This window comes from Tamandua tetradactyla, chromosome 10 (genome assembly GCF_023851605.1).
Source record: "Tamandua tetradactyla isolate mTamTet1 chromosome 10, mTamTet1.pri, whole genome shotgun sequence".
NCBI lineage: Eukaryota > Metazoa > Chordata > Mammalia > Pilosa > Myrmecophagidae > Tamandua > Tamandua tetradactyla.
In genome coordinates, this window is record NC_135336.1 from 16,718,369 (window position 1) to 16,734,351 (window position 15,983).

The following is a 15,983-nucleotide window of genomic DNA, read 5'->3' on the forward strand; positions in this document are numbered from 1 at the left end:
AAGATTGGGAGAAGAACCAAAGGAGAAGGAGGAATTGTAAAAGAGAAGATAGGATTTAACAAATAAGTATGACTACTGAATCACTATACTGATATTTCTTTTTATTCTCCAATCCTTAGAGCAGCTAGAAGGAAATACCTGAAATTGTGGAACTATAACCCATACCACACTTTGAAATTTGTTCTATAACTATTTGTTAAAATGTACTTTGAAATTTATTGCTTTTTGTATATATGTTATAATTTGCAATAAAAAGATGGGTTTTTTTTTTAATGAACCAAATAGAAATGCTGGAGATGAAAGTACAATAGCTGAAATGAAAAATTCACTAGAGGGATTCAATGGCAGATTTGAGTAGGCAGAGGGAAAAAATCATCAAACTTGAAGATAAGGCAATTTAAATGATTCCATTTGAGGAATAGAAACAACAAATAATGAAGAAATATGAACAGAGCTTGATGGACCTTTGGGTAACCATCAAGTGTACCAACATATGCATCATGGGAATCTCAGAAGGAGATAGAGAAAAGAGTAGGAAAAAATTTGTGGGAAAAAATGGCCAAAAACTTTCTAATTTTGATTATTTTCATGAATCTATACATCAAAGAACGTCTGCAAACTTCCTGGAGGATAAACTCAAAGAAATCCACACTGAGGCACATTATACTCAAATTGTCAAAGAACAAAGACAGAGAGAATCTTGGAAGCAGCAAAAGAGAACTGACTCAACATATAGAAGGGATACTTAGGAAGATTAAGAGCTTATATTTATCACAAACCATAGAAAGCAGAAGGCAGTGGTATGACATATTTAAAATCCTGAAGGAAAAAATCTATGAAACAAGACCACCACTATATCCAGCAAAACTGTCCTTTAAGAATGAAGGAGAGACATGCAGACACTTAAAGAACAGAGCCAACAGAGCCAACACAACACCCCAATGTTTGGAGATGCAGGGCCCAGCAGACATTATCATGTGCTTTCCCAAGAGATGCTAAGCAATCCAGAACCTGGCAAGAGTCAAGGGAAGCCAAGAGATGAAACTCACCCCTGGAGAAGCCAAGTGAAGTAGCCTGTCTTCTCTGGGAGATTCAGCACCTGAGCACAAGTCCCCTTCCCACCATCACCAACCCTCTGACACCTCTAAGACCACAAGTCTTGTTCAATATTGTGTTATCATCCAAAAGGAGTAACATGGCTTTGGCTTCACAGTCAAAGGAGATCACATTGTTCTGGTGCAATCTGTATGGCCTGGAGGTGCAGCCATGAAAGCCGGTGTGAAAGAGGGTGACCAGATCATCAAAGTGAATAGTAACATGGTGACCAATAGCTCACATTTGGAGGTGGTGATGCTTATCATATCTGGGGCTTATGCTGCACTGACCCTTCTGGGCTCTTCACCTTTGTCTGTTGGTATCTTTGGGTTCCAGCAGGATCTAGTCCCAGTAGGACCTCCCCAAGTCACCCTGTGATACCACCACCACCTCCTCCACCTCTACCACCTCCACAACACATCACAGGACCCAGACCTCTGCAGGACCCTAAAGTTCAAAAACATGCCGCCCAGATCCTTAGGAATATGCTGAGGCAGGAGGAGAAAAAGTTACAGCATATCTGTGAAGTGTATAGCCAGAACTTTGCCAGCCCACTGGAATAGCAGATTGAATGTGCCCAGCAGTGAGTCTGTTACAGCTGAAGATCCAGCAGGAGACTCGTGGCTTAGTGGACATATTTCCACTCTATGGTAACAGCAGCCAGAGATCACTAGAAGGCCACCTCTCCCTTTCAATTCCCAGGAGGGAATCTGGACTCTGGAACACTTTCCTTGCCTCAGTGAGTCACTGATGAATCAAAACTCGGTCTTATTAGACCCTGGGTTGGATAGTCCTGGAAACTCCCCTGTGATCATGGCCAGAGTGGCCCAGCACCACAGATAGCAGGGCTCAGACACAGTGCCTCTCACCAGCCATTAGAGTGTTGATCAAAACCTTTAATTATTGGCCCAGAGGAAGATTATGACATGGGTTATTTCAACAATGAGAGTGACATCATATTCCAGAATCTTGAGAAACTTAAGTCACATCCAGCTCACCTTGGGGTTTTCCCATGTTACATCTTCTCTCAGGAGACCGTGGTCCACTGCTTTTTTTTTACCCTTGTGCTAAAGTTTATCAGCAGACACAAGGATTCCTGAAGCTTGGGAGAAAAATCCAGGCTATTTTCATAGAGAAAAATGCGTCTCTGAGAGTGAAGATCCTAGAGATGTTACAGGCTGAAATTGACTTGCACCTATGCGACAGTGAGTGTGGAACAACATTCTCTGTGAAGCGCAGGAGGCAGTCTAGGAGCAGATCCATGACTACAGAACAAAGCACATTCTGGGACTGGGCAGTCTGTACAGTAAAAACAACCTGCTGGACCTGGATGGGGATTCTCTACTAGAGCACCAAGTGGCCGAGAAGCAGCTGGCTGCCCTTGGAGATATTTTACCCAAGTATGAGGAAGACCAGAATGCCCCCATGGACTCTGCACTCAATACCTATATGAGCCATGCTGGGATCCATCTTTGAGAGGCACAACCTTCTAACACAACTGAAAAGGCCCAGACTGCTTCTGACAAGGACAAGTGGCTCCCCTTCTTCCCTAAGACCAAGAAGAGCAGCAATTCCAAGAAAGAAAAGGATATCTTTGAGGACAAGAAGTGTAAGCCCACTCTTAAATACATTGGGAAGCCCAAAAGCTCTTCCCAGAGCACATTTCCTATTCCCTTGTCCCCTGTGGAAGGTAAAAGGACCATTTTCTTTGGGTTTTTCTTTGCATTAGCATTGAGTTTCCATTTCCCAAATCTTTTGTTTGTGCCCCTCTTCATCTTTCCCTCTCTTCTTTTCTGTACTTCCTCCCCTCCCTTTCTTTAATCCACTTCTATTTTGCTCCTTATTGCTAAAGTTGTGATACAACCCCCTGCCCTTACACAGGATGCAATACCTTGCCTGCCTAGCCCAGGGTTTTGAGGAGACAGGGATGCTCTTCCTGACAGTTCTAGCAAAGGCCAACTTTTTAGGCCATCCAACAATTTTTCCACAGGCCTTTTCTCTTTATTTCTCCTCTAACTCTGCATGAATGAGGTTACAGGAATCCTGGTTTCTGTGTAAATAAGGGAAGCCCTCACAGTGGAAATGTCCTTGAGTGAAACAAAAGCAGAAGTTCTCAAAATGACAAAAATCCTTTCCTTAAAAAAAATTAGGGAGAAATCAAGACATTTCCAGATAAACAAAACCATAGGAGTTTGCTACCTTTCTAGCTTGCTAGCTGCTGGAATGCAATATACCAGAAACAGAATGGCTTTTAAAAAGGGGAATTTAATAAGTTCCTAAATTACATTTCTAAGGCTGAGGAAATGTCCCAATTAAAATAAATCCATAGATATGTACAATCAAAGGCATCCAGGGATAGATACCTTGGTTCAAGAAGGCCAATGAAGTTCAGGGTTTCTCTTTCAAGTGAGAAGGCACATGGCAAACACAGTCAGGGTTTCTCTCTCAGCTGGAAGGGCACATGGCAAACATCTTCTAGCTAGCTTTCTTTCCTGGCTTCCTGGTTCATGAAGCTCCCTGGGAGGCATTTTCCTTCTTCATCTCCAAAGGTTGCTGGCTCGTGGACTCTCTGTTTTGTGGTGCTGTAGCATTCTCTGCTCTCTGAATATCCTATTCTCTAAAATGTTTCCTATAGGACCCCAATAAACCAATCAAGACCTACCCAAATGGGTGGAGACATGTTGTCACCTAATCCAGTTTAACAACCACTCTTGACTAAATCACATCACCCAGGGAGATGATCTGATTACAGTTTCAAACATATAGTTTGAATAGGGATTATTCTACTTTTATGAAATGGGATTTTGATTAAAACATGGCTTTTCTAGGGGGCATACTTCCTTTCAAACCAGTATACTACCTATACACCTGTAAGAAATGCTTAAGGGAGATCTTCAGGATGAAAAGAAAGGACATTAGACAGTAATGCAAAACCATATGAAGGCATAAAGAAATTATAAAAAGTAACTATATAGATAAATACAACAGCCAGCACTGGGCAGTGCAATGGTGGCTCAGTGGCAGAATTCTCACCTGCCTTGCCAGAGATGTGGATTTGATTTGTGGACACTGCCTATGCCAAAAAGAAAAAGACATTACTATTGTACTTTTAGTTTTAACACCACATACCTACTGCAGTGGCACCAGAGCTAGAAACTAGAAATTAGAGGTCCAGAAAACAAGTCAATAAATTTTTGGACTGTGTTACAATGAAATTAGAAAATAATACAAACTTAAAAAATGATGGATCAAAAAGAAATCATGAGATATTTAAAAATACCTTGAAATGAATTAAAAGGAAAATATAGCATATCAAAACTTATGGGGTGCAGTGAAAGTAGTGTGAAAAAGGAAATTTATATCTATATATCCCTATGAAATAAAGAAAAAGATCACAAGTCAATAGCCTAAATTTCCCCCCTTAAGAAATTGGGGAAACATGCATGACTGGACACACATCATACACCAGTCTGGAATGGATAGAAGGGCAGTGATCACTGCACAGAACTGTATGTAAAGCTTCCAAACTGCAAAGGCTGGCATCCCTCCTTCAGTGGCACAGCAGGCTGATTTGGAGTCTCTCTCCAGTGGGAAACAGATGGCCTCTGTACAAGGAGCAAGGGAAGGTAACTCAACCAAGTTCCAATTGTAGGGTTTTTTTTTTTAATTAAAAAAAATTTTTTTTTTACATGGGCAGGCACCGGGAAGCGAACCTGGGTCCTCTGGCATGGAAGGTGAGCATTCTTGCCTGCTAAGCCACCATGGCCTGCCGCCAATTGTAGTTTTAATGAACAAATTTGAACTGCTGAATACAAATAAGCTCTGACAAGAGATGAACTCAGAGAAAGCAGGAAAGTAACCTTGAGGTCACTTCCAGCAGAGAGGAGACAGGACTGATGAAGAAAAAACAAACAAACACAGGGCTTTTGGAGTCAGTTGAGCACAGAATACTGGTAAAGGGCTGTTCTTCAAGACAAGGGGCACATAGAGCCAGGTACGAACTCTGGCCCTTGACTGGTGAATCTTGGGAACTAAGGAGACTGGCTCTGAAAAGGGATTTTATTTTCTCTCTCTCTATCTTTTTTTTTTTTTTTTTTTTAAGTATTCTAAGTAACTCATTAGAGAAAGCCCCAAGCATTTTCAATTGTCAGTGCTGACTCAAGAGTTAAGATAAGTCTAGGAGACAAAATAACAAGTCAAGTGAAGGAGATAATTCCCTAAACGGCATATCTTCAAGAAAAGGAAGGTGGGGCCCAGCTCAAGTGGCAGTCCTCCTTCAGAGAATTCAGACCTCAGGGGCTGGGAGTCAGAAGCAGCTTAAACTTGACTCCCACCTCAGCCTGTGTCTCAACAATGTCCATGGCAGGCAGAATATTAAAGGCTCCATACCACTTTATGCCACTGTGGAGCAGTGGGCTGACAAACACCACGTGCTAGGAAGGATAGAAAAAGCTCAGTGTCTAGAGGCACTTCAGGAAAGTTAGACCATCGGCTAGGTCTCGCCCTCGGAGAAACTTGATACTAATTATACCCTCCTTCTGAGACCTGGGCCTGCCTTGCCTAGGAAAATCTGATTGAGGTTGATCATATCTGGCAAGAGCTTCCTCAAAAAAAGAAAAGGTTCCATATATGCAGGGTAAGAACTAGAAAAATAAGAGCTGAAAAATTCTGATCAGTTAAACAGAAGCTGTGCTAGCGGGCTAGAATAAATTTAACAGAGTGGCAAAGAACGGACAGAGAGCAAAGCCAACCACGAAGAAAACCCTAGGTAAAAGAGTGAAAATAACCTCAAGGAAATCAGATGACTAGATACCAGCAAAAATTATAAATCATAAGAGGAAAAACAAAGATAGAGCCAAAAGGAACTAACTAATACTTTAAATGAGATACAGGAGTTGAAACAGCTAATTAAAGATGTTCAAACAAGTATGCTAAATCAATTCAAAAATCAAATTGAGGGCAGGCCACAGTGGTTCAGCAGGCAGAGTTCCTGCCTGTCATGCTAGAGACCCAGGTTCATTTCCTGGTGCAAGACCATGCCAAAAAAAAAATCAAATTGAGTTGAGGGAAGATATGGCAAAAGAGATGATGCATTAGTAAAAAGACATTAGGTGACCATAAAGAACTCAAAAGCTTGAAAAAACAAATGGCAGAATTTATGAGAATGAAAGGCACAATAGAAGAGATGAAAAACACAATCGAGACTTACAGTGGTAAATTTAAAGAAACAGAAGAAAAGATTAGTGAACTAGGGGACAGGACACCTGCAATCCTACACACAAAAGAACAAATAGGGAAAAGAATGGAATAATATGAGCAGGGTCTCAAGGAATTTCATGACAACATAAAGTGCATGAATACACATTATAGGTGTCCCAGAAGGAGAAGTGAAGAAAAAGGGTCAGAAAGAATAATGGAGGAAATAATCACTGAATATTTCTCAACTCTTATGAAAGACATTACATTACAAATGCAAGAAGTGTAGTGTACCCCAAACACAATAGATCCAAATAGACCTACTCCAAGACACACTTACTAATCTGATTGTTGAATATTAAAGACAAGGAAAGAATTCTGAAAGCATCAAGAGAAAAGTGATCTGTCACATACAAGGGAATCCACATATGTGTGGATTTCTCAACAGAAACAATAGAGGTGAGAAGGCAGTGTTATGATGTATCTTAAATACTAAAAGTGTTATGATGTATCTTAAATACTGAAAGAGAAAACTACCAACCAAGAATTCTATATCTAGCAAAACTGTCCTTCAAAAATGAGGGAGAGTTTAAAATATTTTCAGACAAACAGACACAAAGAGTTTGTGAGCAAGAGACTTGCTCTACAAGAAATACTAAAGGGAGCACTACAGGCAGATAGGAAAAGAGAGGAGAGCGAGAATGCTGGTTTGAATCTGTTGTGTGCCACAGAAAGGCTAAATTCTTTAATCTTCATTCAATATTGCTGGGTGGGAGCTTTTTGATTGTTTCCATGGAGATGTGACCCACCCAGTTGTGGGTGGTAACTTTTGATTAGATAGTTTCCATGGAGATGTGTCTCCACCCATTTGAGGTGGGGCTGCTTATTGGAGTCCTTTAAGAGGGAACCATTTTGGAAAAAGCTTCAGAGTCACCAGAACCAACAGAGCCAACAGAATGGAGAGAGCCCTGGGGAAGCCATTGACGATTCCTGGAGAGAAGCTAGCAGATATCACCATGTGCCTTTCCAGCTGAGAAAGAATCACTGAATATAATTGGCCTTCTTGAATCAACATATCTTTCCCTGAATGCCTTACCTTGGAAATTTTCTTGGCTTGCCTTAATTTGGACATTTTCATAGCCTTAGAACTGTAAAGTTGCAACTTAATAAATTCCCCCTTTAAAAAGCCATTCCATTCCTGGTATGCCACATTCTGGCAGCTTGCAAACTAGAACAGAGAAATCTGGAGAAGAGTGTAGAAACAAAAGTGATCAGGGTAAAATGAGAGAAAATATATATATATATCAACATAAAGTCATGATGCATGCAAAACGTAGATGAATCTTGAGGGCATTACGTTGAGTGAAGTTAGCCAGAAACAAAAGGACAAATATTGTACAGTCTCACTAACAGGAACTAAGATTAATGAGATAACTTTGAGAGTTAAAGTTGAGAACACAGGTTATCAGGAAATAGAAAGAGGGTAGAGATTAGGCATTTGATCTTGAAGGATTACAGGATGTTCAACAGGATTGACTGTAAAGATCCAGGAATTGTATAGCACATTATTATCTGACAGCAGCACAATATTGTGAAGTACACTGAACAAAGCTGAGTGTGAATATGGTTGAAAGATGAAGGTTAGAAGCATGTATGATACCAGAAGGAAAGATAGAAGACAATGAGTGGGACTGCACAACTTAGCAAAACCTAGAGGGTAAGATGATGGTGACTAAATGTACAAATAAAAGAATTTTTTACATGAGGAAGAACAAATGAATGTCAACAGTTCAAGGTGTCTAAAATGGGATGGTATATTAGTTTGGAAGCTGTCAGATGTGATAAGCCAGATATAGAATGACTTTTAAAAAGGGAAATTTATAAAGTTGCAAGTTTACTGTTCAAAAGCCATGAAAATGTCCAAATTAAGGCACCCAGAGAAAGATAACTTAACTCCAAAGAAAGAGCCAATGAAGTTTAGGGTTTCTCTCTCAGCTGATGACATCTGCTAGCTTTCTCTCCTCATTTCATAAGGCTTCCCTGGAGGTGTTTTCCTTCTGCTCCAAAGGTTTCTGGCTGTGTGGGCTCTGTTGGTTCTGGTGCTCAAAAGCTTTTTCCAAAATGGTTCCCTCTTAAAGGACTGCAGTAAGCAACCCCACCTTGAATGCGTAGAGACACATCTCCATGGAACTCACCTAATCAAAGGTTACCACCCACAATTAGGTGGGTCACATCTCTGTGGAAACAATCAAAAAGCTCCCAACCAGCAATATTGAAAGATGATTAAATGACATAGCTTTTCTGGGGTACATAATAGCTTCAAAAGGGCACACATGGTATGTGGAAAAAAATCAGACAATGCAAACTGGGGTCTATAGTTAACAGTAACATTTTATTATGCTTCCATTAAGCATAACAAAGGCAATATATCAAGGCTAAATGTCAATAAGAGAGGGATATAGAAAGGGGTATAGGATTCTTGGTGGTGGTGTTCCTTCTTTTTATTATTTTTTATTTTTTTTCCTCCTCTTCTTTCTTTGCAGAGGAAATAGAAATGTCCTTATATAGATTGTGGTAATCAATGCATAACTATGTGATCAAACTGGAAACCACTGATTGTTTATTTAGGATGGTGTTCTAGTTTGCTAGCTGCTGGAATGATATACCAGAACTGAAACAGCTTTTAAAAAGGGGAATTCAATAAGTTGCAAGTTTATAGTTTTAAGTCCATGAAAACATCCAATATTAAAGCAAGGCTATAGAAATGTCCAATCTAAGGCACCAACAAGAAGTTATCTTCACTCAAGAAAGGCCAATAGTGTTTAGGGATTCTCTCTCAGCTGGAAAGACACATGGCAAACATGGCAACATATGTTAGGCTTCTCTCCTGGCTTCTTGTTTCATGATGCTCTCCTGGGGACATTTTTCCTTCTTCACCTCCAAACGTCTCTGACTGTGCGTGCTCTCTGTTTCATGGCTCTGCTGACATTCTCTCATGTCTCTCTTATACTGAAGCTTTCTCCAAAACGAGTCCTCTTTTAAAGGGATCCAGTAAACTAATCAAGTCCCACCTGGAATGGTGGAGTCACATCTCCCTCTAATGAAAAGTAACCAAATTGAGTGAGTCTTATCTCCATAAGGATAACCTAATCAAGTTTCCAACCTATAGTACTGAATAAGGATTAAAAGATCCACAAAATGAATTAGGATTAAAACATGGCTTTTCTAGGACACATAATCCTTTGAAACCAGCACAGATGGATTGTATGGTGTGTGAATAAAACTGTTTAAAAATTAGCAAAGAGAAACAAGTGCTGGAGAAAATGTGGAGAGATAGATGTACCTATTCACTGTTGGTGGGGAAGTAGAATGGTGCAGCCCCTCTGGAGGGCAGTGCGGTAGTTCCACAGAAGGCTAAGTATATGGTTTCTATATGATCCTGCAACCCCATTATTAGGTATATACTTGGAAGAACTGAAAGCAGGGACAAGATTGGACATTTCCACATTGGTGTTTATGGTGGTAGTGTTCATGATTTGCAATGGATGGAGATGACCTATGAGAACATTCAATGATGAACAGAAGGGTGAACTGTGGAGTTCTAGTCTGCCAAAGCTGCCAAAATGTGACACAGCAGAGATGGACTGACTTTTAATAAAAGGGGATTTATTTAGTTGAAAACATATAGTACTTCAGAGGGAAGGCAGCTAACTTTCATCTGGGGTTCTCTCTTACACGGGAAGGCACAGGGTGATCTTTGCTGGCCTTCTCTCCAGGCTTCTGGGTTCCAACAGCTTTTCCTGGGGTGATTCCTTTCCACATCCCCAAAGGCCTGGGCTGAGCCATGAGTGCTGAGATGAGGTATGCTGAGCTGCTTGGACTGTGCTGCATTGAGCTCTCTCATTTAGGCATCCAACCAATTAAATCAAACCTCATTCATTGCAGCAGGCACTCCCCCTAGCCGCCTGCAGATGTAATCAGTGACAGATGAGCTTCACATGCCATTGGCTCATGGCCACAGGAACAGAACTACATACCTTCACCTGGCAAAGTTGACACTTGAACCTAACTACCACATGTGGTATATCCATACAATGGAATATAGAGGGGCTGCAAGAAGGAAGTTGTTAGCCACGTAACTAGGTGAATGAACCTCGAGGACAGTATATTGAATGAAATAAGACAGGAAGCAAAAGACAGATATAATGCCTCACAAATATGAACTAACTAGTGTACAAACTCTGAGAATTGAATTCAATAGCATAGGCTATAAGGGGAAGTCTTATTGTAAAGGTTCCTAAATAGTAAGTTCTTGCAACAGTCACATCTATTTCTGAGTTGTGACTGTTAGTTCTAAATTCTGAGATGCTGAGCTTTGTGTATAACTTGGTCATTCCCTGGGACTTCGAATATCTGTGTGACACCTGCTACTCAGAACTAGAGTTCTGTAACTCTGAAATTCAGCATTATCTGATACAGCAACTATTTAAAAAGCTAAAAAAAAAAAAAAAAAAGAGATCAGTTTTCAACCAGAGATATGATTGAAGTTGATCGGATTAGGACTAAGGTCAATCAGACTAAAGGGTAAAGGACGATATTGGTCGTATTTTAAAACTTCAACTTCTATGTGAGACCAGAGGAAGAGATATTTATTTGGTGAAAATTTTATATTTTCCACAGCACACTAATTCACCTTGTATGGTCAGATTATTCAAACACCATAATTACGTGGAACCTTGAATAAGGAGTGAGATCTTGTTGTTTTGTACAGGTTAGTGTGATGCCTTCATACATCCCAGAGTAATCTGGACAAGAGATTTAAAAATTTTTGCAAGGTCCCTTTGAGTGACTGGGGAAAACCTGATATTCTCACAAGCATTGGGGACTACCAATTTGATAGTCCAAGCCCCCAATCTTGGGGTTTACCTTTATGAAACTTATTCCTGCAAAGGAGAAGCTAAGGCTACTTATAATTATGCCTAAGAGACATCCCCAGAGAACCTCTCTTGTTGCTCAGATGTGGCCTCTCTCTCTAAGCCAACTCAACAGGTAAACTCACTGTCCTTTCCCCTACATGGGACAGGATTCTCAGGGGTGAAACTCTTCCTTGCAACAGGAATTTGACTCTAAGGATGAGCCTGGCCCTGGCATCTTGGGATTGAGAAAGATTTCTTGACCAAAAGGGAAATAGATATGAAAAAGTTTCAGTGGCTGAGAGATTTCAAATAAAGTCAAGAGGTAACTCTGTAGTTTATTCTTATGCATTATATAGATATCCTTTTTCAGCTTTTGTGTATTGGAGTAGCTAAAGGGAAATGCCTGAAACCGTTGAACTGTAAACCAATAGCTCTGATTCTTGAAGATGACTGTATAACTATATCTTTTTACAGTACAACTATGTGATTGTGAAAACTTTATGACTGACACTGTCTTTATTCAGTGTATGGAAAGATGAGTAAGAAAATAAAAGACAATAAATAAATAAATAATAGGGGGTTAGATGGAATGGGATGTTTGAGGTGTTCTTTTTTACTTTTATTTTTACTCTTATTTTTCTTGTTTATGGATTAATGAAAATATTCAGAAATCAATTGTGATGAATGCACAACTATATGATACTGTGAACCACTGATTTTATACTTTGGATGATTATATGGTATGTGAATATATCTCAACAAAATTGCATTTAACAGAAAGAAATTAGGAAAAGAAGAGCAAACTATACCCAATATTAGCAGAAGAAGGAAGTAATAAAGATTAGAATGAAATTAAGTGCAACAGAGAAAGAAAACAATAGAGAAAATTAACAAAATCAAGTTATTTGAAAAGGTCAACAAAATTGACAACCCTCTAGCTAGAGTGACTCAGAAAAAAAGGAAGATTCAAATTACTGAAATAAAAAATGGAAATGGGGATATTACTACCAACATGACAGAAACAAAAAGGAATATAAGAGAATAATATGAACAATTCCATGCCAAAAAAATTGAATAACTTCATGAAATGGACAAGTTACTAGAAATGCAAAATACAAAAACTGACTCAAGAAGAAATAGAAAATCTGAATAGAACTATAACTAAGGAAATTGACTCGATATTCAAAAATCTCAAAAAAAAAAAAAAAAAAAAAAAAAAAAGCCCAGGACCAAATGTCTTCACTGGTGAATTCCACCAAATATTTAAACATTTATAGATGAATTAAAACCAATCCTTTTTAAACCATTACCAAAAAGTGAAGAGGAAGGAACATTTCCTAACTCATTTTATGAGGCTAGCATTACTCAGATATCAAAGCTGGACAAAAACACTACAAGAAAAGAAATATATAGACAAAAATCATCAACCAAATTCTGGAAGCTGAATACAGAAACATACTAAAAGGACTTTACACCACATCCAAATGGGATTTATATTAGGAATGCGAAGTTGCTTCAACCTATGAAAATCAATAAATGTAATATACTATAGTCATAGAATGAAGAAAATAAACCATGTGATCATCTTTACTGATGCAGAAAAATAATTGGACAAAATCCAGTACACTTTAATAATAAAAACACACAGGAAATTAGGAATAGGAGGGAATATCTTCAACATGAAAAAAGGGAATTTGTGAAAACCCAAACCTAACATCATATTCAATGGCAAAAGACTGAAAGCTTTCCCACTGAGAACAAAAACAGGGCAGGGATGTCCACCTTCACCACTTCTAGTCAACATTTTATTTAGAATTCTACCAGGGTAGCTGGCAGATATAAAAAATAATAAAGCCACATCCAAGTTGGAAAGGAAGAGGTAAAATTATTTTTATTCAGAGAAGACATATTATATAGACAAAAACCCAAAGAGTTCACAAGAAAGCTACAAGAGCTAACAATAAAACTTTAGCAAAGTTGCAGGTATAAGCTCAACAAACAAAATCAGTTGTGTCTCTATACATCATTAATGAACAATCTGAAAACGAAATTATGAAAATAGTTCCAAATACAAAAGTAGCAGAAGGAATGACATACTTAGAAAATAAACTTGACAAGGATGTGAAAATCTATACACTGAAAACTTCAAAACACTGGTGAAAGACATTGAAGACATAATAAATGGAAGACCATTCTGTGTTTATGGATTGGAAGGTAAAATATTAAGAAATCAATATTACCCAAATTTATCTAAAGATTTAATGCAATCTTTATTAATCTAAAGATTTAATGCAATCTTTATTAAAATTCCAGCAGTCTTGTTTGCAGAAGTGGAAAATCTGATCCTCAAATTCATATGGAATTGCAATGGGTCCTAATTGCCAAAGAATATTAAAAAAGAACAAAGTTGCAGGACTCAAATTTCCCATTTTCAAAATTTACTAAAATTGTACAGAGGTCAAAACAGTGTGGTACTGACATGAGGAGAAACATATAGACCAATGAAATGGAATTAGGAGAGCAGACACCAAAAGCACAGGCAAGAAAAGAAGATACATAAATTGACTTTATTAATATTTAAAATTTGTGTTTCAAATAATATTATCAGAAGAGTAAAAGGGCAACCCTTAGAATGTGAGAAAAATACATTTGGAAGCCAAATGTACTGGGGTTTTTTTGGTTTGTTTTTGTTTTGGGGAGGCTGTATGGTCTGGGGAAAAAATGCTGGTTTTAAGCTGTTATAAACCCCAGAAAAGCCATTGTATTAGCTAGGGTTCTCTAGAGAAACGGAATCAGCAGGAAATATCCATAGAATAAAATTTATTATAAAGTGTCTCATGTAACTGTGAGAACATAGAGTCTGAAATCCATAGGGCTGGCTGTGAAGCTGATGACTCTGATGAGGGGTCTGGATGAACTCCACAGGAGAGGCTCGCCTGTCAAAGCAGGAAGAGAAGACTGTCTTCTGAATCCTCCTTAAAAGGCTTCCAGTGATTAGATTAAGCATCACTCATTGCAGAAGACACTCCTCTTGGCTGATTACAAACGGAATTAGCTGTGAATGCCAACAGAATCATGATTTAATTCTATGAAATGTCCTCATAGCAACAGACAGGCCAGCACTTGCCCAACCAGACAAATGGGTACCACCACCTGGCCAAATTAACATGTGAACCTGATCATGACAGTCCATCCCTTGTCAACTTGGCAGCTGTACACATCACCTTAAACCATACTTAATTTCTAAGTAGAAAACAATAAATGATACATTTTTTTTCTCACCTAACAATATTCAACTGTCCTGCATACAATTGGAAACACATTAAAACTCTGCAGAATAGGGTGCAAGTCCTTGGGTATTATTCATTCTTTTTTATTTTTTTTAAAACTTTTTTCTTGTATAGTATAGCATACACACAAAGCAAATAAATAAAAAGCAATAGTTTTCAAAGCACTCTCTAACAAGTGGTTACAGGACAGATCCCAGAGTTTGTCATGGGCTACCATATGATCCTCCCATATTTTTCCTTCAAACTGCTCCAAAATATAGGAGGCTAAAGGACTTAAATATTTTTTAATCATCACAATTGACTTTTTTCCTTAACTTTTTGTGAAAAATAACGTATATATAAAAAAGCTATAAATTTCAAAGCACAGCACCACAATTAGTTGTAGAATGCACTTCAGAGTAACATGGGTTACAATTTCACAATTTTAGGTTTTTATTTCTAGCTGCTCTAAAATACTGGAGACTAAAAAAGATATCAGTTTAATGATTCAGCATTCATATTCATTTGTTAAATCATATCTTCTATGTATAACTCAACCATCACCTTTGATCTTTCCTAACCTCTCTTTAGGGGTGTTTGGGCTATGGCCATTCTAAACTTTTCATATCAGAATCGTCGGTAACTATATGATGTTCTGAAGAGGCTGGGCTAGGTTTCAGGACTTATCTGGACCATGGACCCATCTGAAGGTTGTAGGCTTCTGGAAAGTTAGTCTAGCGAATGGAACCCTTATGCAATCTTATATTTTGCCCTACGTGTTTTTTAGGATTGGCTGGAATGGTCCTGATAGGTACTGAGGTCTAACCGAAGCTTGCATAAGAGCAACCTCCCGAGTAGCCTCTCGACTCTATTTGAACTCTCTCTGCCACTGATATTTATTAATTACACTTATTTCTCCCTTTTGGTTAGGATAGAATTGTTGATACTGTGGTGCCAGTTCTGGATTCATCCCTGGGAGTCCTCTCCCATGTTGCCAGGGAGACTTTCACCCCTGGATTCGTGTCCCATGTAAGGGGGGAGGGCAATGATTTCACTTGCAGAGTTGGGCTTAGAAAGACTGAGACCACATCTGAGCAACAAAAGAGGTTCTCCAGAAGTAACTCTTCGGCATGCCTATAGGTAGTCTAAGCTTCTCTGCTACCTACATAAGCTTCACAAGAGTAAGCCTCCTGATCAAAGGCATGGCCTATTGATATGGGTGTCCCTAAAGTTTGCCACAGTATCAGGGGATTCCCTGATCATAACATTTAATAGTTCCATATCCTTTCTCCCCTCCCTCAGGGGACTTTGCCAATACTTTAGATTATCTGCTTTATGTACTCTAGGATGTTTCCAGGCATTAGATTAATCTATACAGGATTAAAGGACCTCTTTCTTATTCTGGGCTCCCTGTGTTTCAATTGTTCAGATGAGCTATACAGATAAGTTGAATTAGATTATGGACTACAGAAAATTTCAGTTCCAGATCAAATAAACATTTATTTCA

The 15,983-nt window shown here is 38.7% G+C and overlaps 1 pseudogene across 1 annotated transcript in view; it reads left to right on the forward strand.

Annotated features, from left to right (window-relative positions):
- Positions 1-1,068: 1,068 nt before the first annotated feature.
- Positions 1,069-15,983, forward strand: part of LOC143648249 (rho guanine nucleotide exchange factor 11 pseudogene) — a 62,203-nt pseudogene continuing 47,288 nt past the window's right edge. The window contains exon 1 of the transcript XR_013158473.1: positions 1,069-2,785. The product of XR_013158473.1 is annotated as a rho guanine nucleotide exchange factor 11 pseudogene (transcript). The remainder of the gene's footprint in view (positions 2,786-15,983) is intronic.